The 25,598-nt window shown below is 44.9% G+C and overlaps 1 long non-coding RNA gene across 1 annotated transcript; it reads left to right on the forward strand.

The window, feature by feature from the left end:
* Window positions 1-630: 630 nt before the first annotated feature.
* Window positions 631-25,598, forward strand: LOC121002643. The gene is made up of 5 exons (XR_005779303.1): window positions 631-643; window positions 3,804-3,813; window positions 8,032-8,035; window positions 16,634-16,642; window positions 25,486-25,598. It is a non-coding gene; the product is annotated as an uncharacterized LOC121002643 (long non-coding RNA).

The raw sequence follows: 25,598 nt of genomic DNA on the forward strand, positions 1-25,598 counted from the left end.
ACTTTGGTGCTCGACCAACACTAATATTCATGCTTCTAGTTTATGTGTCAGATGGACATCGTACTATAAGAAAACTGCCTTAAAAAGGGTTGGCCCACGAACAATATTTAACACCTATATGCAGAAAATTTTATAAAAGTATGATGAGACTCCCACTAATCATGAGAATATATGTAGGTTCCCAAGTCCCCTCTGTAAATGGAGCAGTAGGTTGCATGCTTGTCCACTGCTCCATTCATTGCCATGGGACTGCCAGGGATAGCCAAGCCAATAGACAGTGAATGGAGCGGTAGTCATGCACATGCACGTGCTCGTGATTGGTGGTGGTCCCAGCGGTTGACCTATTCTGATATTATTGTTCATAGGCCCAAACCCCTTTAATTTATCACACATTAAAAAGGGGTTTCCCCATCTCTTAATAGGGAAAATGGACATCATGGAGAAGGCTATGTGTCTGAATAGCCACTGCAAGATGGTGACCGACTTTGGAGGACTCAGTGTGCCCATATATTACAGATTGAATGGGCACCATTCAAGGCTATGCTTCATCACTGCTGCAATTCATATACATTTTACCCTTATTGGGAAACTTGTTGAATGAAGAACATCATAACCCAACATTTTTCTGGGACATCATGGAGCTGTAGGCCAATACCATATTTCTCCTGCATTACCCATAGAATAGGAAATGTATGTCCACTCATGGTGATAACACCTATTCCCCACAATGTAGAGATGGTAGTTGAACTTTGAAGATGCCCTGTGTGGATGTGCATGGATGCCCCCCTTATAAGGTACTATATAATGCCCAAATAATTCACTTATACAGTGCTTAGATGACACTGACAAATCCATAAACTAGCGAATGTAGCTGCATCCTGTACATTTGTCTTTCCATGAGTCTGGACACTGAGTGTGGCATTCATGGTCAAGGTGTCCAGACCATCAAGACGAGTGCCAGTCTCTTCAGTAGTGACAGCCAATGTACCCTGTGTGACTGCAACAATCTATTACATTGGATAGACAATTTTGGAGCTATGGCAGATGTGTAAATATTATCGGCGTCTCTTCAATTTCATCTCATATTGAACAGTACATTTGTGGTCATGGCTACGGCCAAGAGATATCCGAAGAACCATGGGGAGAGAAACAACGGGAACAACCTAACCCAGCTAGGAGTGTCCTAGATAACCTGACTAAATGGCTTGTTGTGTGCCCTAAGCCATGATCGTGGGTAGGCCTATAAGTAGGCAAAAACCAAGCCAAGTAGGGTAGAAAAGGAACTCGAATGGCATGTGCAAACTAATCCCCAAGCCAACTGCAAGGCGTCAGGGATCTAGAGCGAAAAATTTGGGGTGTATGAGGCAAGGCCAGAAGGAGACCTACAACCCATTTTGTGGATGACAAGGCCAGAGACATGATGCTCAATATTGCGGATACTGCCCCAAAGCGGAATGGAGGACTGGGAATACGTTGCGAAATGGATCATGAAAACCAAATGAACCTTGTAAAGTTTTGGTTCTACGGAGTACTGGCAATGCCCTAGCCTCAGGAGATCGTGGGACCGAAACCTAACTGCCTAGACTATGCAGGAATGAGGGCCAAAAAGAACTATGTAGATAGGAAGAGAATCCTTGAATAGTTCCCCAGACAACAGCTATCTGCTAGCCGTGGTCCGCGCGTTGTTCTAGTGTGTGCCCCTGAGAATTGTTTTAACGCTTGAGACGAGAAGACCGACCTACTATCTGAATCTTCTACCATGAGGAAATGCTGAACTTTGTCCAAAACCCAATTCAACATGGTTGTAGGGAGTCTGAGGTTAGTACGGAAAGAATCTACGAAGCCATAATATACAAGATTCTGTCTATGCCCTCCCATGAGTGAGGGAATGCAATTGCAATGAAGCTACCAGCGAAAATGAATTCCTGGTCGTGGTAAAAAGGCAAAGACTTTGCGCGGGGACCTGGTTGGCAAGATATGATCGACTACGATCAGAGACTGAAATGCTAGATGGAATTATCCTACTTGTTCCTCCTCTGGCAGGACCTGAACGAAAGCATGAACGATTAAAGCAAGACGAAATATCTGCGTAAGACATGACAATGATGCTGTAGGGCAAACCGGACCAGTTTGCGGTCAAAACATAAAGTGAGCGATCAACATGGATTATTAGGAAATTAGGGAAGCAGGTATGTATGTGATACATACGGGCCAAATCAGCCCAGATGGACAACCAACCAGGCAATCAGCCCAGCAGGACTGAAAACAGTAATCGGGCCCCCAAAGCCATTATCGGGCCCCCAAAGCCGTCATCGGGCCCCCAAAGCCATAGGGCCGAAGCCGTCAGCAGGCCCCCGAAGCCATGGGGCCGAAGCCGTCATCGGGCCCCCGAAGCCATGGGGCCGAAGCAGTCATCGGGCCCCCGAAGCCATGGGGCCGAAGCCGTCATCGGGCCCCCGAAGCCATGGGGCCGAAGCCGTCATCGGGCCCCCGAAGCCATGGGGCCGAGAATTCTTTATATATTTTATAGCCGGCTTGATAATTCCTGGCAGTGTTTGAGGAGAGGGAATGTTGTACCAGGTTCCTGGCGTGAGAAAGGAGGGACTCTAATCCATCACCCAGGAATTGAAGGCTGGGAGAGGGGACCCCGCGGGATCTGCTTCTGGCATCACCTGGAAAAAAAGGGGGTGACCCAGAAATACCGCACCACGTAGCCCGGTGAAGGACCGCCCTGGCAGTGCCAGGAAAATGTAAACCAGGAAGGGACAGGCATGGGTGAGACGAGTGTGAAAGAGTATGTGGGCCTGTGCGGATCATGGGGAAGTATCGTAATGGATAGGAGGCTAAGCCTGAACGGATCCGCCGACAGCGGGAGACCCTGGAAAAACCCCGGAATAGTAGACATGCAGGGAGACCAGACCTGAACATACCAGGCAGAGAAGGAAGAACAGGGCCTGGACGGACCCGGGGTAATAATACATAAAAAATAAACTGAACGTACCCGTTCCCAGGAGAACAAAATCTAGTCGAGTCAGAAGGAGGAATAACTGAGGAGATGACAGCCTGGGCGATCCAGGAGACAGAGGTAGAGATGACAGCCTGGGCGATCCAGGAGACAGAGGTAGAGATGACAGCCTGGGCGATCCAGGAGACAGAGGTAGAGATGACAGCCTGGGCGATCCAGGAGACAGAGGTAGAGATGACAGCCTGGGCGATCCAGGAGACAGAGGTAGAGATGACAGCCTGGACGATCCAGGAGACAGAGGTAGAGATGACAGCCTGGGCGATCCAGGAGACAGAGGTAGAGATGACAGCCTGGACGATCCAGGAGACAGAGGTAGAGATGACAGCCTGGGCGATCCAGGAGACAGAGGTAGGTACGAGCCTGGGCGATCCAGTGGGAAACAGGAAAAAAACATAGCATATGAATAAATGAACATACACATACAGAACGGCCCTGTTACCACTACATATCAGTACAGATGATGGCAGGCAAATGGTCAGCGTGCAGTGACTGTGCATAGTGTCTAGGCTGAAGCTGTGTATATCCAACCCAGGTGAGTCGTATTCATGTAAAACAAACACAGCCCAGCATGCGCTCCAATGTGAGGATTTTGCACTGTATGACCAGCTCCTAGCAACCACAACAAGGAATAGAGGAGCTGGTTTAGCTGCAAGCCACTATCAAGAGCGATGTCAGTGTGTGTGAACCTGATCTGCAAAATGCTGCTGTAGGAAGCATAGAGGAACCGGGAGGGGCGAGCACCGGTAAGTTTGGGCAGCAATGACACAGTACTAACCAGGACACCACCTGTAATCCAAAACACACAAGTCCGGCAGTGGTTCTCAACATGCGTTCCACGCTGGAACGCACGCTAACCCCGCGACCGGAAGCAGGGAAACACATGAGCGCTGATCGGAGGAGCCCTGTGGAGGGGATGGACTGAGGGAAGGAGCTTACCCGTCCTGGAGACTCGTGCAGGTGGTGTACAAGCGGCGGACGACTCGGACTGCAGTAGTGAAAGCAAGTTTTTTTTTTTTTTTAAAGGAGACCAGTCTGAGTGAATATGAACCAGGATTAAAGAAGACCAAAAAAAATAAGACCACCAAGGAAAAGAACGTAAGCCTGAAAAGAACGCAGTTATGTTTGTCAGGAGAGAGGTACCAGAGCGGTGGGTGCAGACTGCCCCGGTGAGATTATTGAGTAAAACCATGATGTAGCAATGAACAGGAGAATGCAGCTTTGAGTGGAAGCAGAGTACAACACATGATGTAACAACAAATGGGGCTTTGGATGTGAGTGGTACCTAAAAAACATGGTATGGGCGCAGCTCTGAATATGGGAATGGAGTATAGGACAAGATGTAAAAGCAGACATGCGGACGCAGCTTTGGATGTGAACGGAATATTAACTTGATGTGACAGCAGACATGGAAAGAACCTGTAGTAGCATAGGACGTGTGAACGCAGCTCTGGGTGCGAGTAGAGTAAACCTGATATATCGATAGATGGATGAATGCAACTCTGGTCGAGGGTGGAGTGCAAAAAATGATTTGACAGCGTAGTGTGAATGCACCTCTGGGTGTGGCCGAGAATGAAATTGGTAGAACAGAAGCTCTAAATGTGAGTGGAGCATAAACATGATGTAACAGTGAAAGTGAATGCAGCTATGAAACAAGCCTAGTATGAACATGTTGTGACAGCGGATGTGTAAACACAGCTCTCACAGTGAGCAGAGCAGACATGGTATATCAGTCGATGCATGAACGCAGCTCTGGTTGTGAGTGGAGCAAGGTGTGAACACCAGGGTGGTGCGTCCCGAGGATAAAAATAGAGTAACAGTAGCAGCTGTAAGCCGAGTACACAACATGAAATAACAGGCGTGTAATATGGATCCGGCTGTCGGCTGGGTACGGAATGAGATGTAACAGCCAACAGGTGACCGCAGCTTGAATGTGAGACCAATCTGAGTGAATACGAACCAAGAGTAGGAAAGTGCAGGACAGTAAAGACGTGCGGATGCAGCATAAGACATGAAATAAAAGCCGAAAGTGTAAATGCCGCTCAGGATAACAGCAGAGCATGAAAGTGCGGCAGGGTTTTTAAGTACATGGAGCAGTGAAATACATGAAGTCTAAGGATGGTGGTAGCGGGGGAAGGGGGAGACACATGGCAAGGAACAGCTATAGCAAGAGGCCTAAACAATAAACGCTGCGTCCGATCTCCAAACATGACGTCACGTGCAGCCCGGGTACCTCTTCCTTTACAGCAAACCGGCTGAAGTAACTTTTCATACGAGATGAACAAAGCGAAGTAAAACTTGGAAGATTTATAGGAACTAACTCCTATTACCAACAAACAAAGTTGAAAAGAAATAGAAGTATTTAGCCCCAACGAGCAAACCTGAGGTAGCAGATTCTGAGGCGAAGCCTCCTGTTCGCTAGCAAAGTCGGTTCCGACCGGCTATGAGAGACGGCCCCAGCCCAACCTACTTACATAGTACGGCGCGTGCATGCTACGGTAGCAGAGAGCAAAACAACAAGCTCCATGCTGCAAAGAAAGACTCCTACCACCAGAGAAGCTAGTTACTAATGACACCCAGGGGCAGCTGTGCACCTGAGAACCCACGGCGGGGAGTGAGACTGTGGCTCGTATATGAAGAGCCTCCCCCCCCCCCCCCCCCCCCGCAAATGCAGGCTGACCAATCAGCCTTACCAACTAGTTGTGAAGAGGACAATTTATTTACTATCCAAGGTGTAGAAGTCTTGTTCTTTGATCGCTTTTAGCAACATATTTTTCTGCATCTCTTTAACAAGTATCCCTCAGAGTGGCTTTTAGACGAGCATTTTTACAAAGCACTCAACATTTCAGGAATAATAGATATTTGTTTCAGTGATGCTGAACAAAAAGGATTCTTTCCCCTTAAAATTCTATTATCCACACTGGGACCACTTCTGTTTCTTTTGTGAATAGTTGTAGCAGAAAAGAAAAATCTGTTTGCAAAAGAGAATCAGTTAAAAAAAAAACATTTTTTAATTTCATGGCAGCAGGAGGTTTTGGAATTAGGTGGAGATGAACTTCAGCAAAGCCAATGTATGTATCACATGCATTATACTGTGTAATGTGTGCCAGCCTGTAACTTCCCATGGTGAGATCAACTGATGACTAGGTAGGTTGGCTTCCTTATGACAAAAGGTTCATTAATTAGCACAAGCAAAAGATAGGTTTGTAGACTAAAGATGTCCATACACTACAGATGGCTGACAATTTCTTTTGGCTCTCTTATGACTCCCAGAGTATCTTCTCTTGGAACATAACGATGGAGACTTCCATACACATGAAATGGTCAGTCAGTACTGCCAATCAGTTCGTCCAGTTAACTGATCAGTGGCCATATGGGGCGTCTTAAGACCATTCCTTTAGACTCATGTAAAAATTGGTGTTTAATTTTGTATTGGTTGTCCAGTTTAGAAACCCAATTTTTCATTGCCCTACTAATAAATAATAATAATAAAAAAATAATAAGTTTATTTATGGATTTTCGAACTTTGAGGGTGGTTCCTCGTCTCTTAACTAAGTAAGAGAATGGCTACAGAGAGTGTGTAATTCTCTGGAGAACCCAGCGTGTCCATGCATTACATGGACAGCCTAGTGTAACACTTCATCTCCTGTGGTGGCACTGTAGGAAAATTAAACACTTGGTATTAAATTCCCATTTGATCACTGGAGGTTTTAATGGCAGGTACCCTGTGATCAGCATATTGTTGTGGGGGGTTCTCTAAAGCGGTCTACTTCTTTATGTAGGCACCACATAAGCGTATTTCTTTTAAAATGATACAATTATTGTATTTCTAAGAGAGTAAAAGGCATGTCCCTAGCAAACTCTTTGTTTTTGCCATAATTCTCATGATTAAAACAGAAATACAATATAGAATGTAGGGTTTTTACATGAAATACTGAAGAAATGTATAAAAATTTTCAATAATTTAGATTTTCTGTGCTCATTTCTAGGTCTGAGTCTCATACCTGTCAGTCATCAGATGGCGGTCCCTTCCCTATCTCATCTTACATCCCATTAGGTCCCTTATTGTTCAAAGCTAAATTAACCTTTTACTTTATCAAAGTTCCCTTAACAATAATAATAATCTCTATGTAATTTTACTTTTTATTATGGATACAAATAATATTTGATTATTTGATGTCTATCCATTAAAGAACCATTGAAAGTGAATCTTGCATTGACATGTCGATATTGTGCAAACAGGGCATGTACTATGCGTTATTACACACTTTACCTGTCTACAACGTTAACTCTTCAACAGAACTACAATCTTTATGCTGCATAATTGCAGTGTGTCACCATCCAGACATTCTACTATGGTGTGCCTATGCATTAAACCTTTGCAACCAGGTAGGAATTAACTTTCTATCTGTTTATTAGTTATTAGACAATTAAAGTAGGGGAGTAAAGACAGGCCTATAGAGACATTAAAGTGGTTTTGCAAGAGTAGAATATTAGTGACTTTTCTTTGGGATAGTTCATCGGGGCCCCGACTGCTAGCACCTCCTATGATCAGCTGTTTGATGAAGCTACGGCACTCCAGTGAGTGCTGCAACCTCCTCATAGCTTACCAAGCACAGTGTATAGTGGCTCCGGCATTGCAACCTAGGCCCATACGTTTGAATAGGACTGAGCTGCATATAGACAATGTAAATGATGAACTTTAGTGATGAGCAGCAGGGGCAATATTCGAATTCACGATATTTCGCGAATATTTGGGCGAATATTCGCCATATATTCGAGAATTCGCAAATTCATGATCTCCAGGCATTATTTTCTTGATTGCAAAAAATTCGCATAAAATTCGCATAAAATATTCACAAAAAAAATCACATGAACTGGTATTTTAAAAAAAATCGAATATTCGCGATTATGAATATATTTAGCGATATTCTAAATATTCGCGAATACTCGAAATGCCGATATTCGCGATTAAAATTCGCGATTCGAATATTCGTGATCAACACTAGTGCTGTGGCCTCTCCCTAGGCCAGTGACATCAAGTTCAATGAACTTGATGTCACTGGCCTAGGGAGAGGCCACAGCACTCACAGGACTGGCCTCTTCAATGAGCTGATCGGAGGAGGTGACTACTGGCACATCAGATACAGATATTGATAACCTATACTGAGCACAGCTCATCAGTATTTTACTCTCAAAAAACACCTTTAAGGTATCTCCCTTGTGTACACCTCTGGGGAACCATAAGCCATCTATCCTTTTCCCATCTCTTGTACCATATATGTCTATTTCCATATTCTTCTGCCATCTTCCCAGACAAAGCACCATGCGTAGTACATGGAGTTAATAGACAGGTCCATACTGTACATGCTATAGAAGAAGACAAGGTGGCCCATGGATGGAGGCAACCTCAGGTTATATTGTTCAACATGACTAGTGTAAAGCTGAGGCACAGCAGTGACATGCCATTCTTGCACACATGACCATAGAGGCCATTGATTGATCCCAGTCACTTAACTAAGAATGTGTAACCCTCAGTTCTGGTCTGGTGAGGAACACCGGGAGCCATGGTGCCGGATTGAAAGATTTTTAAAAGGGGAGTGATTTTTTTTTTAACACAGTCCTGCCTACAGTTGTAATTTGAATCATGATGGACAAACCTTTTAACAAATAATATAATTGGGAAGCAGTCCAAGAGCTACAGGTCTACCATATAAGGGATAGGGATGTATAAGAGGATGAATGTCCACGTTACAAAGGTGGCATGATGGCCAACACTGAGAAAAGAAGGGCCAATTTGCTTTTCATGTGAGGTCTATTCACCATTCTGTATTTCTGAAGTCACTGGACCACATGTAAGCAGGGGTGCATCACACATAAGGTGACCTGGTTGTCTCCCCTTTTTGGTCAAATGATTGTCCTGAGTGGAATTTAAATGGCATGACAGGGTCAAAAATATTCATTTTAACTATAGTGCTGCCAAATGCCCAAGGTTCCCTGGGCTTATCAGAAAACATGATTCTGAGGGTCCATCCACCATTTATGCATAAAGTGTGTATATCCACTATTAATTGCCTCAAAAACAGGAGATCAAAAAGATCTAATAGGTTATTTGTAAATCAGCTCATAAGAAATAGACCCTAGCAGCAAGCGATTGGTTCCAAAGTGACCTCCTTAAGCGTTTATCTTCTGCTGTATCCTTTGCTCACATTCTACTTTCAGAATCTGAGCGCACCAGAGGTTTTCTGATACTCTGGTGGCAGAGGAGGACTTGAAACGTAAAGCGGCCCTGGAAAAAAAATCTAAAAGTTGCCACAGGTAGGTGTATTCAGTTAGCCCTCAACGGTAGCCACTTTGGTGGTGGGTGGGGCCAATGCAAAAATAGAATAGAATAGAATACTCCTTTAAGACAATGGAACAAAGTACCCCAACCCTATATGCAGCTTTATAGTCAAATATGGAGCACCATCATTTTATATACAGCCCTATAGTGATCCCTATATGTGGAGCCTATTCATTACATATATAGTCCTGTAGTGAGATAAGGTGCACCATAACTATATAAAGAGCCTTATAGTGATACTACTGAGCATCAGAATTACATATAGAGACCTAAAGTGATATATGGAGCACTATTATACCATATACAGCTCTTTAGTAGTTCATAGCACCAACGTAGGTCATGAGAGACATGCAAGCTGGTATGCCATCCCACTGAATAGTTTTTTGTACTATGCCATCCCACTGCCTGTCTCTTTGTACTAATGCCACTGCTTTAGAGAGTTTGTGCAACCATTAAATGTTATTTTAATATAATTTGGCATAAAGAACTAGTTACTTTTCTAATTTACTTTCTGTTATAAAAATGTTCCAGTTGGGAAATATTATCTTCTTTTCATTATAACAGCACCCCCTGATGTTTATTCTGTATAGTAATGTTCACATGACCCTATTAAGGTGGTCCCACATGCTCAGTGAATAAGGATGAGCAACCTGGTTCTACCGATTCGGGATTTGGTCTGCACTTCTCAAAAAGTTTTGATGATTTGTTTCAGACAAACCAGCCAAAAAGCAAATGAGAACAATATTTCTAGTTATAAGGACTTAGGGGAACCTCTGGGTGGGTACTATTTCTATTATAGAGGGTAGTTGATTTACATGACGACTACTGTAGGCTAGACAATGCTCCTCTGGATTTCTGGGTAAGGCTACTTTTACACTAGCGGCAGCTGTCTCCGGAAGGCTGCAGGAACAGCCTGCTGGATATGTGCTGCCGCTAGTGCACCGTGCCACCGGAAGTCCACTCCGGCCCCATTCACTATAATGGAGGTCCGGCCACAGCACGACAAACATGCCGAGAGGCGGCCAGAATAAAACTACGACACACTACGTAATACTGCGAACATGTACTCTGCTACTTAGCATAGTAGGGGCATCACCTGGTCTCCAATACTGCGCATGTGTACTCGGCATACCATGGGCTCTCCATAATGAAAAAGGGTACCCCTTAGACAACGCATATATATTGTTGAGAAACACATGTTTCTGTACTAGGTGCTCTCTTTTGTAAATTTGAGTAACTGAGCAATGCAGGAAAATGAACTGCTATTATTTTATGTAAAAGGATGTTTTTTATATTAACTACAGACAACTACAAAGTCTTCTGCCAATCTAAACAATGACTGAAAATCGTTGCCTTAGTAAACAGAACCTTTGGAGTTTATTTCTCTGCACACTGAGGAAGGTCAGCTAATGAATCGTTCCCTGTGAGCTTGCGGCACAATCGAACACGATCAATTATACTCCATGCCTGAAACCCAGGTCTCCTTTTTCACACTGTAACATTTGTGCTTTATTTCTATTAAGATTTCATGTTTGATTTAAATGACAGCAACCTCATGGGGGTTCAATAAGGTATTTTACTACAGGGATTAACTAAACTGTGTCTTACAGGATTATTGACTAACTAGAATATAGTCTAGTAATTGGAATCCGCCGGTAAATAGATGAACCCGCTGTTTGCAGATATGAAAGAGCGTTCACATTGAGCAATCGTAAAACATAGCTATCGTTTTTTTTTTATATTTGTTATTTTCTCTAAATAGGTCCGAAAATATGCACTTATTCATTTCATTTTATATATATATATATATATATATATATACAGGGAGTGCAGAATTATTAGGCAAGTTGTATTTTTGAGGATTAATTTTATTATTGAACAACAACCATGTTCTCAATGAACCCAAAAAACTCATTAATATCAAAGCTGAATATTTTTGGAAGTAGTTTTTAGTTTGTTTTTAGTTTTAGCTATTTAGGGGGATATCTGTGTGTGCAGGTGACTATTACTGTGCATAATTATTAGGCAACTTAACAAAAAACAAATATATACCCATTTCAATTATTTATTTTTACCAGTGAAACCAATATAACATCTCAACATTCACAAATATACATTTCTAACATTCAAAAACAAAACAAAAACAAATCAGTGACCAATATAGCCACCTTTCTTTGCAAGGACACTCAAAAGCCTGCCATCCATGGATTCTGTCAGTGTTTTGATCTGTTCACCATCAACATTGCGTGCAGCAGCAACCACAGCCTCCCAGACACTGTTCAGAGAGGTGTACTGTTTTCCCTCCTTGTAAATCTCACATTTGATGATGGACCACAGGTTCTCAATGGGGTTCAGATCAGGTGAACAAGGAGGCCATGTCATTAGATTTTCTTCTTTTATACCCTTTCTTGCCAGCCACGCTGTGGAGTACTTGGACGTGTGTGATGGAGCATTGTCCTGCATGAAAATCATGTTTTTCTTGAAGGATGCAGACTTCTTCCTGTACCACTGCTTGAACAAGGTGTCTTCCAGAAACTGGCAGTAGGACTGGGAGTTGAGCTTGACTCCATCCTCAACCCGAAAAGGCCCCACAAGCTCATCTTTGATGATACCAGCCCAAACCAGTACTCCACCTCCACCTTGCTGGCGTCTGAGTCGGACTGGAGCTCTCTGCCCTTTACCAATCCAGCCACGGGCCCATCCATCTGGCCCATCAAGACTCACTCTCATTTCATCAGTCCATAAAACCTTAGAAAAATCAGTCTTGAGATATTTCTTGGCCCAGTCTTGACGTTTCAGCTTGTGTGTCTTGTTCAGTGGTGGTCGTCTTTCAGCCTTTCTTACCTTGGCCATGTCTCTGAATATTGCACACCTTGTGCTTTTGGGCACTCCAGTGATGTTGCAGCTCTGAAATATGGCCAAACTGGTGGCAAGTGGCATCTTGGCAGCGGCACGCTTGACTTTTCTCAGTTCATGGGCAGTTATTTTGCGCCTTGGTTTTTCCACACGCTTCTTGCGACCCTGTTGACTATTTTGAATGAAACGCTTGATTGTTCGATGATCACGCTTCAGAAGCTTTGCAATTTTAAGAGTGCTGCATCCCTCTGCAAGATATCTCATTATTTTTGACTTTTCTGAGCCTGTCAAGTCCTTCTTTTGACCCATTTTGCCAAAGGAAAGGAAGTTGCCTAATAATTATGCACACCTAATATAGGGTGTTGATGTCATTAGACCACACCCCTTCTCATTACAGAGATGCACATCACCTAATATGCTTAATTGGTAGTAGGCTTTCGAGCCTATACAGCTTGGAGTAAGACAACATGCATAAAGAGGATGATGTGGTCAAAATACTAATTTGCCTAATAATTCTGCACGCAGTGTATATATATATATATATGTCAAAGGTCTAAACCTGCCTCCCTCCCTACAACTATGATAAAATTCTGACTACCTGCAGTTACTACTAAGAGACGCAGTGGGGCATTTAATAAAGATGGAGCTATTATTGAGGTCTATGACACATGTATAAACCTGTCTGTGTATAAAAAGATATGTAATATATTGTATGTAATAAATCAGTATAGAATCGTAGGAAGATTTAGGCTTAAAAGGAACCGGTCAGGTAAGTTCTGCCCAATCTGAGTAGAACATGATGGAGAGAAGCAGAACTTATGGACTTGTCACATATAGGTTGGAGCAGGATGTTACCTGATAGGAGCAGAGATAGAAAGAGTCCTGATTACCCCACTTGCACAGGATGGTTGACAGATTTCCTTATATCAGTGTTTTAATCACTTTGTGTGTGCAAGGTAATCAAGACTCCTAGTAGAGATAGAAAGAATCCTATATCAGCGTGTGTTAATCACTATGTATGTGCAAGGTAATCAGGACTCCTAGTAGAGATAGCAAGAGTCCTGTATCAGTGTGTGTTAATCACTATATGTACAAGGTAATCAGGACTCCTAGTAGAGATAGAAAGAGTCCTCTATCAGCCTGTGTTAATCACTATGTATGTGCAAGGTAATCAGGACTCCTAGTAGAGATAGAAAGAGTCCTGTATCAGCGTGTGTTAATCACTATATATGTGTAGGGTAATCAGGACTCCTAGTAGAGATAGAAAGAGTCCTGTATCAGCGTGTGTTAATCACTATGTATGTGCAAGGTAATCAGGACTCCTAGTAGAGATAGAAAGAGTCCTGTATCAGCGTGGGTTAATCACTATGTATGTGCAAGGTAATCAGGACTCCTAGTAGAGATAGAAAGAGTCCTGTATCAGCGTGTGTTAATCACTATGTATGTGCAAGGTAATCAGGACTCTTGCGATGTCCTGTGAGAACTTGCTCTGGTTTTTACTCAGAAATTCTGCCCCAAAATATATCAACCTGTACATCACAGAGCATAGCTTCTCTCTATCATCTGCTGCTCTAGTGGCAGGGGTCTCAGGTATAAATTCAGCACTCCAGAAGCTATAACTATTGAGCAAATCGGTCACGTGGCCTAGGCGCAGCTCAGCCCCATTGAAGTGTATACTAACCACAGCTGCTATGCAATGTACAACGCTGTGCTTGGTAACTTGGTAAGCAGAGAGAAGGGCATAACGCAACTGCGAGCACCGGTGCCTTCTCAAATAGCTGATCAGCTATCAGGTCCCAGACCCCCACTGATCAGATACTGATGACCTATCCAGAGGATAGGCCATCAGTTTAAAAATCTTGGCATTTTAGGGGCCCTAATGAGTCAGAAGTAGTTTGGAATCCAAATGCGTAAAAATGCCTTGTGAAATCATAAAAGTACTCTTTGGAATTTGGGCCCCTTTGCGCACCTAGGCTGCAAAAAAGTGTCACACATGTGGTATCGCCGTACTCAGAAGAAGTAGGGCAATGTGTTTTGGGGTGTATTTTTACATATACCCATACTGTGTGTGAGAAATATCTCTGTAAATGACAACTTTACAAACATTTACAAACATACAAAGTTGTCAATTTACAGAGATATTTCTCTCACCCAGCATGGGTATATGTAAAAATACACCCCAAAACACATTGCCCTACTTCTCCTGAGTACGGCAATGCCACATGAGTGACACTTTTTTGCAGCCAAGATGCGCAAAGGGGTCGAAAGTCCAACGAGTAGCTTTTAGGAGGGCATTTTTAGGCATTTGGATTCCAGACTTCTTCTCACGCTTTAGGGCCCCTAAAATTCCAGGGCAGTATAAATACCCCACATGTGACCCCATTTTGGAAAGAAGACACCCAAGCTATTCCGTGAGGGGCATGGCGAGTTCATAGAAGATTTTTTTTTTGTTGGCACAAGTTAGCAGAAATTTTTATTTTTTTGTTTTTTCTCACAAAGTCTCCCTTTCCGCTAACTTGTGACAAAAAGTTCAATCTTTCATGGACTCAATATGCCCCTCAGCGAATACCTTGGGGTGTCTTCTTTCCAAAATGGGGTCATTTGTGGGGTGTTTGTACTGCCCTGGCATTTGAGGGTCTCCACAATCATTACATGTATGGCCAGCATTAGGCGTTTCTGCTATTCTCCTATATTGAGCATACGGGTAATGAGATATTTTTTACCTTTAGAGGACAAACCTCTCCTTCCCCATGGGACAATGTGCAAAGCGCAAAGAGCCCAGAGATGCAGCTCTGTGTGAAAGGGCCCTAAGACCCCTGTGTGCCTGTCCTGTGTCACGCGATCCCTACACTAATAGTGTACCTGTGTGTGGTACTTGCGGAAACACTCCCCTATGCATAGGGCAGGCTGGTCAGGACAAAAAAAGGTGGTGTCACGCCTTATTCCAGCCTTCTACAGACACAACATCTTTTTCTTGGGGAACGCTGAGTTGGGGTACCAGGATAGACACTCGGGAAGTGTCTGTCATGTAGCCGGCTAACTACATCAGGGACTTGCGGCACGGACCCTCCTGGATACAGGAGTTCCGAAATTATCTCTTCCTGGAATTTTAGGAAGGATCCTGTTCTCCCAGCCTTACTGTAGAGAACAAAACTATTATAGACAGCCAATTGAATTAAATAAACAGACACCTTCTTATACCAGTGTCTGGTGCGGCGGGACACTAACTAGGGAGCCAACATCTGGTCATTGAAGTCCACCCCTCCCATGTGAAGGTTATAGTCGTGGACAGAGAGGGGTTTCTCAATGACTCCAGTTGCCCTTTCAATTTGTACTGTCGTGTCTGCGTGAATGGTGGACAAAAGGTAAACGTCCCTCTTGTCCCTCCACTTCACCGCGAGAAGTTCTTGGTCACACAAGGCAGCCCTCTTCCCCCGTGCAAGTTGGGTATTAATGAGCCGTTGGGGGAAGCCCCGGTGACTAGGTCGCGCGGTGCCACAGCATTGAATTCCGACTATATGTAAGTGCCGAAAGAGGGCCACGCTTCTGTAAAAATTGTCCACGTATAAGTGGTACCCCTTGTGGAGTAAGGGTGACACTAAGTCCCAGACAATCTTGCCACTGCTCCCCAGGTAGTCAGGACATCCGACCGGCTCCAGTTTTGAGTCTTTTTCCTCATAGACCCTAAAACGATATGTATAGCCTGTAGCCCTTTCACAGAGCTTATACAGTTTGACCCCATACCGGGCGCGCTTGCTGGGGATGTACTGTTTGATGCCAAGGCATCAAAATGTAAAATGCACAAGTGACTCGTCTATGCAGATGTTCTGATTGGGGGTATACACATCTGCAAACCTGGATGACAAACTATCTATGAGGGGCCGAATTTTGTGAAGCCGGTCATAAGCAGGGTGGCCTCTTGGATGACAGGTTTTATTGTCAGTGAAATGCATAAAGCGCATGATGACCTCAAAACGTGCCCTGGACATAGCAGCAGAGAACATGGGCATGTAATGTATTGGGTCTTTAGCCCAATAGGACCGCAATACATTTTTTTTTAGTTAGACCCATGCTGAGGATAAGGCCCAAAAATATTTTAAATTCGGAAACTGTGAGTGGTTTCCACCGGTAAGGCTGGGCATAGAAGCTTTCCGGATTGGCGGTTATATACTGTGTGGCGTAGCGGTTGGTTTCTGCCACAACTAAGTCATAGAGATCCGCGGTGAAGAACAGCTCAAAAAACTCAAGGGCTGATCCTAAATGAGCTGTCTCCACGCGAACTACAGACTGGACAGTGAAAGGGGGCAATACGGGTGCGGCGGAAGCAGGGGATTGCCCATTTGGGTTTGCCAGCATCTCTGGGAGACTAAGGGCTCTACGGGCCTGTGAATGTGGTGGCTGCGACAGGGGAGTTACTGCACGTGCCACCGTACCAGCTTGAACTGCCCTTCTGGTGCTCGCCACTTCACCAGTGAATATGGCAGTGCTGGTTGAAGGTCCAGGATGTGCTGCGCTGCTGGTGTATGCCGCACCATAAAAAATATCAGCGCTAGCACCACTCTGCTGTAAATGAGGCTCATCACGCGGGGTATGCAGAACACTGACATGGGGTCGGGTACGCCTGACCATAGCAGGGAACTCAACCTCGTCATCTTCACTAGCGGTTAGAGTGCCACTGCTGTCTACAGGTTCATATTCTGAACCACTGGATTCAGCGGGTGAGGCGTCCCCATCGCTTTCATCCATCAGGGCCAGAATCCTGTAGGCCTCTTCAGCGGAATACCCCTTTGACATTTTGGGCTAACTAAATTTAGGGGGTATTCCTCTGAGACTACCCACTGTCACTGCGGTGGGGCGGACTGAACGCAAGTGTGGGCACAAGATCAGGCCTGATCGGGCGAACACTGCGTTTTTTGTAGAGCCTAAGGTGACCCTAATGTACTGATCAGGGGCGTAGCTAGAAATGCATGGGCCCCATAGCAAAATATTTTCATGGGCCCCCCCCATCTCCCACCCCCACATATCTATCGGGCCTCCCATCACCCCTTCCAGAGCTCCCACCCGAACACCCATCCTAGATCTCCCACCGCCATGAGCTGCGTCGGAGCTCTGCCCCCATCCCCATTATAGTCAATGGGGACGGAGCAGAGGTCCAGCGAAATAGCGGCAGGACGGATCCGACAGGCTGAACAGCCTGCCGGATCCGTCCTGCCGCAAGTGTAAAAGTACCCTTAGTCTGTCATATAAGAAGGGGGGGAGAAACCCCAGAACTAGAGTGTGCCCCCCAAAAGAAGGAAGGGGTGCCCTCCTTATCACTGCTGGCATCTCTTTTTAACTTCAGATCATCAGACTCTCACTTACTAATTACAGCACACACCTCTGTAGTGTCCACCATCAGACAGGGGAGGGAAGAAACCCCAGTTGGGGGGCACACTCTAGTTCTGGGGTTTCTTCCCTCCCCTGTCTGATGGTGGACACTACAGAGGTGTGTGCTGTAATTAGTAAGTGAGAGTCTGATGATCTGAATTCTGAAGTTAAAAAGAGCTGCCTGCAGACCTGCAATGATAAAGAGGGCCGTGGGGGCCCCAAGAGAAGGAAGGGGGCAGGGGCCCCCACACCCTCCTTCACTTCAGGTCTGCAGGCAGCTCTTTTTAACTTCAGAATTCAGATCATTATCAAGTTCAACATCATCACGATACTGTACTGATCATCATAATCTTCTGAACCTTAGTTCTAAGTTCTCACACTTACTTTTAGACTGAGGCACACTGGCACAGTCAGAACAGAATCAGCTGTTACAGCAGGCACTTGGCAGCCGCAGGCACAGGCACAGAGGCAGGACTGGAGACAGTGGAGTGGACGCCGGAGTGGAGTGGAGACCACTGACCAGTTGAGGAGGAGGGAGCAGACTGGAAAAGGGTCAGACTCGGACCGGTCACCGGTCCCACCACAGCGCAGGCAGGCTGAGCTGAGGCACAGGCTGGCAGCAGTGAGACTGACACTCTCAGTCAGTCTCAGACACTGCTGCGGCGGGAATCGAGGCCACTCCCTCTTAGACTCCAGGACCAGGTATAGTACACACCACCGTGACCCTGGCCCGACCCCCTCCACCGCGGCCTAGCTCATCTGCTGCCCGGCCCCGTTGTGCCCTCACTGCCCTGCTCTCTCCTGACTCCTTCTGCCCGTCCCCAGCCAGGCCCGAGCCGCAGACCGCCCACGGACGGGCCGGCAAGTGGATGTAAAAAAATAAATAAAATAAATCAACAGGCCCAGGCGGGCCCCCAGTGGCGTAGGGCCCCATAGCCACTGCTATGGTTGCTATGGCGATCCCTACGCCACTGGTACTGATATAGATCTGATTGCGATCAGTCTTGATCACTTACAGATACTATATAGTACTAGTGCTGATTAGCGACAGCGATGACGCTAATCAGCGACTAATCAGTGACTGCGGTGGGCTGGGCGCTAACTACCTAACAAGTAGCTAAGTAACTGGCGGTGATAAGGGACCCTTACAGGGGGGTGATCAATGACAGAGGGGGTGATCAGGGAGGGTTAATAAGTGACCGGGGGGGGGGGGGAAGGGGTAATGTGTGTGTGGTGCTTGGTGCTACTTACAGAGCTGCCTGTGTCCTCTGGTGGTCGATCCAAGCAAAAGGGACCACCAGAGGAGCAGGTAGCAGGTATATCAGACGCTATTTACAAAATAGCATCTGATACACCTATTTGATTGGTTATTTTAAAAATCTACAGCCTGCCAGCCAATGATCAGCTCTGGCAGGCTGTAGTTCAACTTGTCTTCTGCGCAATCCTGTGAGCGCGCGTTCACAGGAAATCTAGGGTCTCACGAGATGACGCTAGTAGGCGTCGCTGAGACCTGAGAGCGTTAGTGTGACGGGAAGTGGTTAAAGGGGTTGTCTCACTTCAGCAAGTGGCATTTATCATGTAGAGAAAGTTAATACAAGGTACGTACTAATGTATTGTGATTGTCCATATTGTCTCCATGGTTAATGCAGTACTCAGCCCTGCAGGGTGAGCGAATGTGAGGTCACAGGGGTAGTTAACAAACCGAGGGTTGTTCTTGGTACTCACAGTTTTTATATACCCTAGGCAGGTGTACAGCAGTGATGGAGAGGCTGGCACATGGATCCTCTGGGGCACTCTCTGTGTATAGGGACCAGGCCAGGTGGTAGGTGAGGTGCCCTGGGTGTTGTAGGTTTAGTGTGCCTGTGGCAAGATCCCTTATAGTTTGTGACGCCAGTGCTGGTAACGGTGGCACATCGATTTATTGTAGGAAGAATTGAGGTACACACAGTTGCAGTGAACCAGAACTTATTTTTACTGAACAGTTCAACTATATACAGTCCTCAGTTAGTTCCATAGGTATAATGTTGAATACAGGCAGGCTTCATACAAATGGCAGGCAAAGTCTTTGCAGGATACTCAGAGGGTATAACACTTACAGATCAGGCTGTACTTTCCTCAGATCCTGTCTGGCTTTCACCAAGGCCCGTATGCCCTATTGGTGGCTTTATCCTTGGGTAGGGAAAACTTCCTCTGGTATATATCTTCTTGCTGTACATATCCTTCTGCCCTTCAGCTTTCTATTTGGCTGGATAAAAGTGGCTCTGCACTGTACTTTGTAAGGTGCTATATATCCTTAGGAGGTAACTTCTTCCCCTGGAAGCAAGCCAGGAGCCTGGGCTATCTAGCTGCATGTCAGAAGCTGCTTCCCAGCTAACTTCTGGTTAAAGTGCACACTGGCTTCTGACTATCCACTCCTCTCTGGTCTGGACCTGACTATATATACTAGGGGGTTCCCTAGCTCCCTCTACTGCCTAGGAGCAGGAACTACACCCCTAAAAGGCCTGGTACACAAGAAATATTATGAAAATACACATTACAATGCAATGTAAAATACCATAACCATGTTCCACAGGAGGTGGAGAACAACGTGACCCAATTGACCCTTGTGTACTGCCCACCCTTACGTAGTGGGACACTACATTAAGTCCACTCTTCAATCCATCAACAGTGGTCATGCACACTATAGGAAAAAGCACCAACCTCTCTGGTGGCCAAGAATGTGGGAGCACACATAGGCTGGTGCTTTTTTCTATGGTGTGCAAGCACGGCCACCACTGATGGATTACAGGGTGGTCGTAACCATGGAAACGAGCAGTGTATAATGTGATGGGGAAAATGAATCCAGCCCGCAAAGGCAGCCCGCAATATGAACAATCACAATACATTAGTAAGTGGCTCACATTAACTTTCTCTACATGATAAATGCCATTTGCTGAAGTGACACAACACCTTTAAGTTGGGGTTGAATTGCGCTTGTGTTACCATTTGCCAATCATTTACCCAGCTCCAGTGATGTCACACATATATACGCTGCCGCAGCAGTGACCTCAGTGGAGTCAACACATGACGGGTACAGTAGTCATGTGTTACCATGCCGCTTCTTACGGGAGCCTGGTAAAAACAGACCGACAGTACCGGGTAAGTGTCCTCAGCCGTTTCCAAATGATTTTATGGAGCTGGAAAACCCCTTTAATACCAAATGTAGGTGGCATTGTTGGAGGATAAAAAAGTGACAACCACTGTTTGAGGCAGCGTTAGACTGAAGTTCCTTGGGTCCTCCAGAGTAAATGATGCTGAAGGCCCAAGGAACTTCCGTCCTTGCCAATGGCTCTTGGGCAAGAAAGACATGTGGGCCGATTTTTTTGTGTAGCGGCTTGTATAGATGGAGCACAGAGATAATGTTGTCCTATGTCCCAGCTGCTGCTGTCCTGTACAGTATACTTCCCTTCTCCTCCATGGGTCTCATCTTCCCCCCTCCTCTCTGTCCCTGGTCTCCTCACCTTTTCAGCACCATGGACAGTACATGGACCAGATACTCCTCCTTTGCTTGGAACGTTAATGCGTTTTCTATTATTTTTTGGGTTCATTACTTACTATCTGGACATGAATTGTTGCAGATTTGCCTGTAAGGGAAATTGAAATGACTGCAGCCCTCCTAATACTGTGCACAGAGGTTGCCATGGCGATGGCTGATGTTAGTGAACTGATAAGTAGAAAAATGCTTAGCAACGCGATACATTTCTGAGTTATTATTCGGAAACGTCTCGGTGAACACTTTGTATTTAAACTTTAAGAGCGTTTAAACAATATTCTTTACCTAATACACACTGCTAATAGCATGAAAACATGGCTGCAGGGTAACCGCTGCTATGCACCGTTTAAAGTCTGTCCTCCCCCAGCATCCCCATTTCATACATTGCTGTGTATGAGGCCTAAAGCATTGCTCATCCTGCTCATCCTGGTTCATGCTGGAGGGGCACCATACTTCACCAGATTTTTATTTAACCCCTGCACCTCCACCCTCGTGTCATACAATTTGAGACCCATAGCATTGTTCATCCTAATCATCCTGGTTCATGCGGGAGGGGGCATCATACTGCCCAGATTTTCATTTGACCCCTGCATCTCCACCCTCACGTCATACAATTTGAGACCTATTGCATTTTTCATCCTAATCAGCCTGGTTCATGCAGAAGGGGTCATGGTATGCAGCTCAGACACACCATTTAAAGTCTGCTTTGTTTTATCTAACTCCTCTATCATCCACGTATGATACGCTGCTGCTTAAAAAAACTATAGCACTGTCTAGCCTAATCATCCTGGTTCACGCAGGAAGGGGTGTTCATAGTTTGCAACCCCAGATACAGGATTCAAAATCAGCTTTTTTCCTCTAATCCCTCCCATCACCCTTATCATAATATATATAATATATGATTAGGATGAACAATGCTCTAGGATTCATAAGCAGTGGTGTATATAATAATATTATATACACCACTGCTTATGAATCCTATAGCATTGTTCATCCTAATCACCCTGGTTCATGCAGGAGGGGGGTGCTCATAGATTGCAGCCCCAGATACACCACCATCACCCTTTTTTATACACTGCTGCTTATGAAACCTATAGATTTTTTATGGTACATGCAAAAGGGAAAGGGGCATAGTTTGAAGCCCAGAAAATCCATTAAACATATTTGTTTTTCATCTGACACATTTCCTAGCACCCCATTTCATATGCTGCGAGATCTATAACACTTTTCATCCTAATCAACCTGATACATGCAGCAGGGGCTATAGTTTGCAATTTATTTTTTCCCTCTGATCCCTCCCCCATCACCCCACTGCATATACTGCTACTTATGACACCATTGTTCATCCTAATCATTCAGGTTCATGCAGAATTAGGTAGGCCAAGCTTTGTGCATGTTAGTCCAAACTTATTTGCCGAGTGAAAACAAGAGACTTATAGAGGGTCATGCATATGGGAAAGCTGTTCTTGTCCCTGTGTGCTGGAGTGACATGCCTCTCAATCAATTAGTCACATCTCTGGCAGCTAGGGGCTGGTGTAGACCTCAGCTATAACATACACTAGTTTCTGCAGTAAAGTGACCTTCATGTGGTCACTCTTCATTACAGTCCATTGGAGATAAGGGAATCCAGGACCTTCTTTAGCTCCTTTAAATAAGTTTCTGCTTCCAGAGCCCCCCTTTTCTCCCAATGGAGCATGGTCATGAACTCTTCTCCTTGATTAACTATAGGTTAGAACCTAGTCCAATTCTCAGCAAACCCCTTGACATCAGCAGGATGAAAATTTTTGATAAATGAGTGATTGTTAAAGGATCCTTTATTGTATTTATCATCTACACAATGTGGCCCCAGAAGAAACTGAAGTGAGGTATTGTGTTCGCCATATGTGCAAGACCCAGGCCTGTCATTCTCTTCCTTACATACGGTATGGCAATGAGGCCTGTGCCATCAATTATGAGAGCGGAGGCCTTCATTAGTAGCAGATCCCAGTGCCATAATGGGATATGGATTTCACTGTCTTGCTCAGATGGGCTGTGATTGTTAGCATTATCATACCATATGTGCAGAAATCTCTGCATATGGGAATAATAATTGAAGAATGTTTAACAAGCAGAAAGCAGGTCATGTACACTGCTCTCTGGAAACTGGGCGACTTGAAAATAAATTCTAATATTAGTTGTGATTATTTGTCTATTCACATGACTTAACTCTGTGCCACCATATGGTCCTTCCAAGAGACTTCCATTCCCCCCCCAGAAGCAGCGCCTCTAGTGGAGAATACATGCACATTTGGCATGCAGTAGATCATGTCACGATTTTGTTTCTCAGGAATCGTCTATGACTTTCTTAAGATATATAGCCCACTGTCCTAGGCGCCAAATTATGGATCTGGCTTGTAGCCTGAGAAGGAGACTGGGAGATAAGGCTTTTTTTTTCCTATATCAAGTTTGACACTGTTTTTGATATGAAATTAATAGATTTGGGAAAAAACAGAAGTTTGCAAAAACGAGTCTTCAGCCTCTTTATACAACGTGTCATGTGCAGACCTTCTCTACCGTGTGCTGTGTGACAACGTGTGAAGCAATAATGAGCGCCTGGGATGGATTACGGACCAGTGTCCTGCAGGTTATCAGCTGTTGTCACATTATCTCTCCTACCTAAGTCCGTGGACAAATGTGGACAATTGGTATTTTCTCTTGGGAGAAGCTTCTCTTTACCTCTGATACTTGCCCCAGTTGATTGCCCAGTTGTAGATTGACAGGATTCAGGATGCCTGCGGCTATGCTGTGAGATGTATCATGATATTAAAAGGAGCCATCACACCTCTGCCAATACTTTGTATCACAGCTCCTGAATGTGAAATTCTATTTTCAAACTTCCACAAGTCACATTGTAAATGCTGATACGCAAGGGCTTTCAGCGTGCACTTATGGTACACTTTGAGTAAAATAATTTCACACCCCAGGTATTTATACAGATATTCAGTCAGGCTTAAGTACAGGATTGCCCTTAAAGGCATTTTTCATGGTCTTGATTCAGCACCCAATTAAAGATAAGACAAGTCAGCATATACAGTGCATTCAAAAGTCTTTAGACCCTTTAACTTTTTTCACATTTTGTTATGTTGCGGCCTTGTACTAAAATAAAATAAATACCGTATTTTTCGCCCATAAGACGCACCTAGGTTTTAGAGGAGGACAATAAGAAAAAAATATTTTTCATTAGACCTCAGGTCAGACCACCAGTCAGACCCCCAATGTTAATCAGACCTCAGATTAAAGCCCCAATCAGACCCCCAATGTTAATAAGATCCCAATCAGACCTCAGCTCAGACCCCTAATCAGACCTCAGTTCAGACCCCAATGTGAATGACCCCCAATCAGACCTCAGATAAGAGCCCCATGCCTCTCATGAGCCCGCATATGCCTCTCATCAGTCCCTATATTAGCCACCATTGCCATATTTCAGCCCTCAAATTAGTCCCCATTGCTATATTCCAGCCCCCATGGCCATATTTCAGACCCCATTTCCATATTTCAGCCCCCATAATAGCCCCCATTGCCATATTTCAGCCCCCATTGTCATATTTCAGCCCCCATAATAGCCCTCATTGCCATATTTCAGCCCCCATGGCCATATTTCAGCCCCCATTGCCATATTTCAGCCCATATTGCCATATTTCAGCCCCCATGTCTCTCATCAGCCACATAACACATAAAACAATAAAAAAACACTTACTCTCCTGCTCCGGACGCCACCGCTCCTTTCCTCCAGCACGATTCTCCTGCTGTCGGCTGTGCTATGACCCGACGCGCACAGCGTAAGGTCACAGAGCGCCCTCACGCTGTGCACAGCCACTGCACAGCCGACAGCTAAGGACCAGGAAGCGGTGAGTACAGAGCCTTCACTGCTTCTTGGTCCTCTGGTACTAATCAGTGCTTCCAAAAAATGCATCTTATAGGGCGAAAAATACGATATTCAAGTTTTCCCCAATCATTCTGCACTCAATACCTCAGCAGAAACCTTTATTAATGAATTTATTGAAAAGGAAATACTAAAATCTTTCATTGACATAAATATTTAGACCCTTTATGCAGGACTTAACTGGAGCACCTTTGGCAGCGATTACAGCCTTCAGTCTTCTTGGGTATGATGCCACAAGGTTTGCAGACCTGGATTTGGGTATTTTCTGCCATTCTTCTCTGAAGATCCTCTCAAGCTCTGTTAGGTTGGATGGGGACGGTCAGAGGACAGCCATTCTTCAGGTCTCTCCAGAGATATTTGATTGGGTTTAAGTCAGGGCTCTGGCTGGGTCACTCAAGGAGATTCAAAGAGTTGTCCCTAAGCCACTTGTGTGTTGCCTATAGGAATGATATTGGGCAGGTCATGAACAGTGCTTGGTTTCCTCCAGATATGACTCTTAGAAATGAGGCCAGAAAGTTCAATCTTGGTTTCATCAGACCAGAGAATCTTGTTACTC

The sequence above is a fragment of the Bufo bufo genome, chromosome 1, assembly GCF_905171765.1.
Source record: "Bufo bufo chromosome 1, aBufBuf1.1, whole genome shotgun sequence".
NCBI lineage: Eukaryota > Metazoa > Chordata > Amphibia > Anura > Bufonidae > Bufo > Bufo bufo.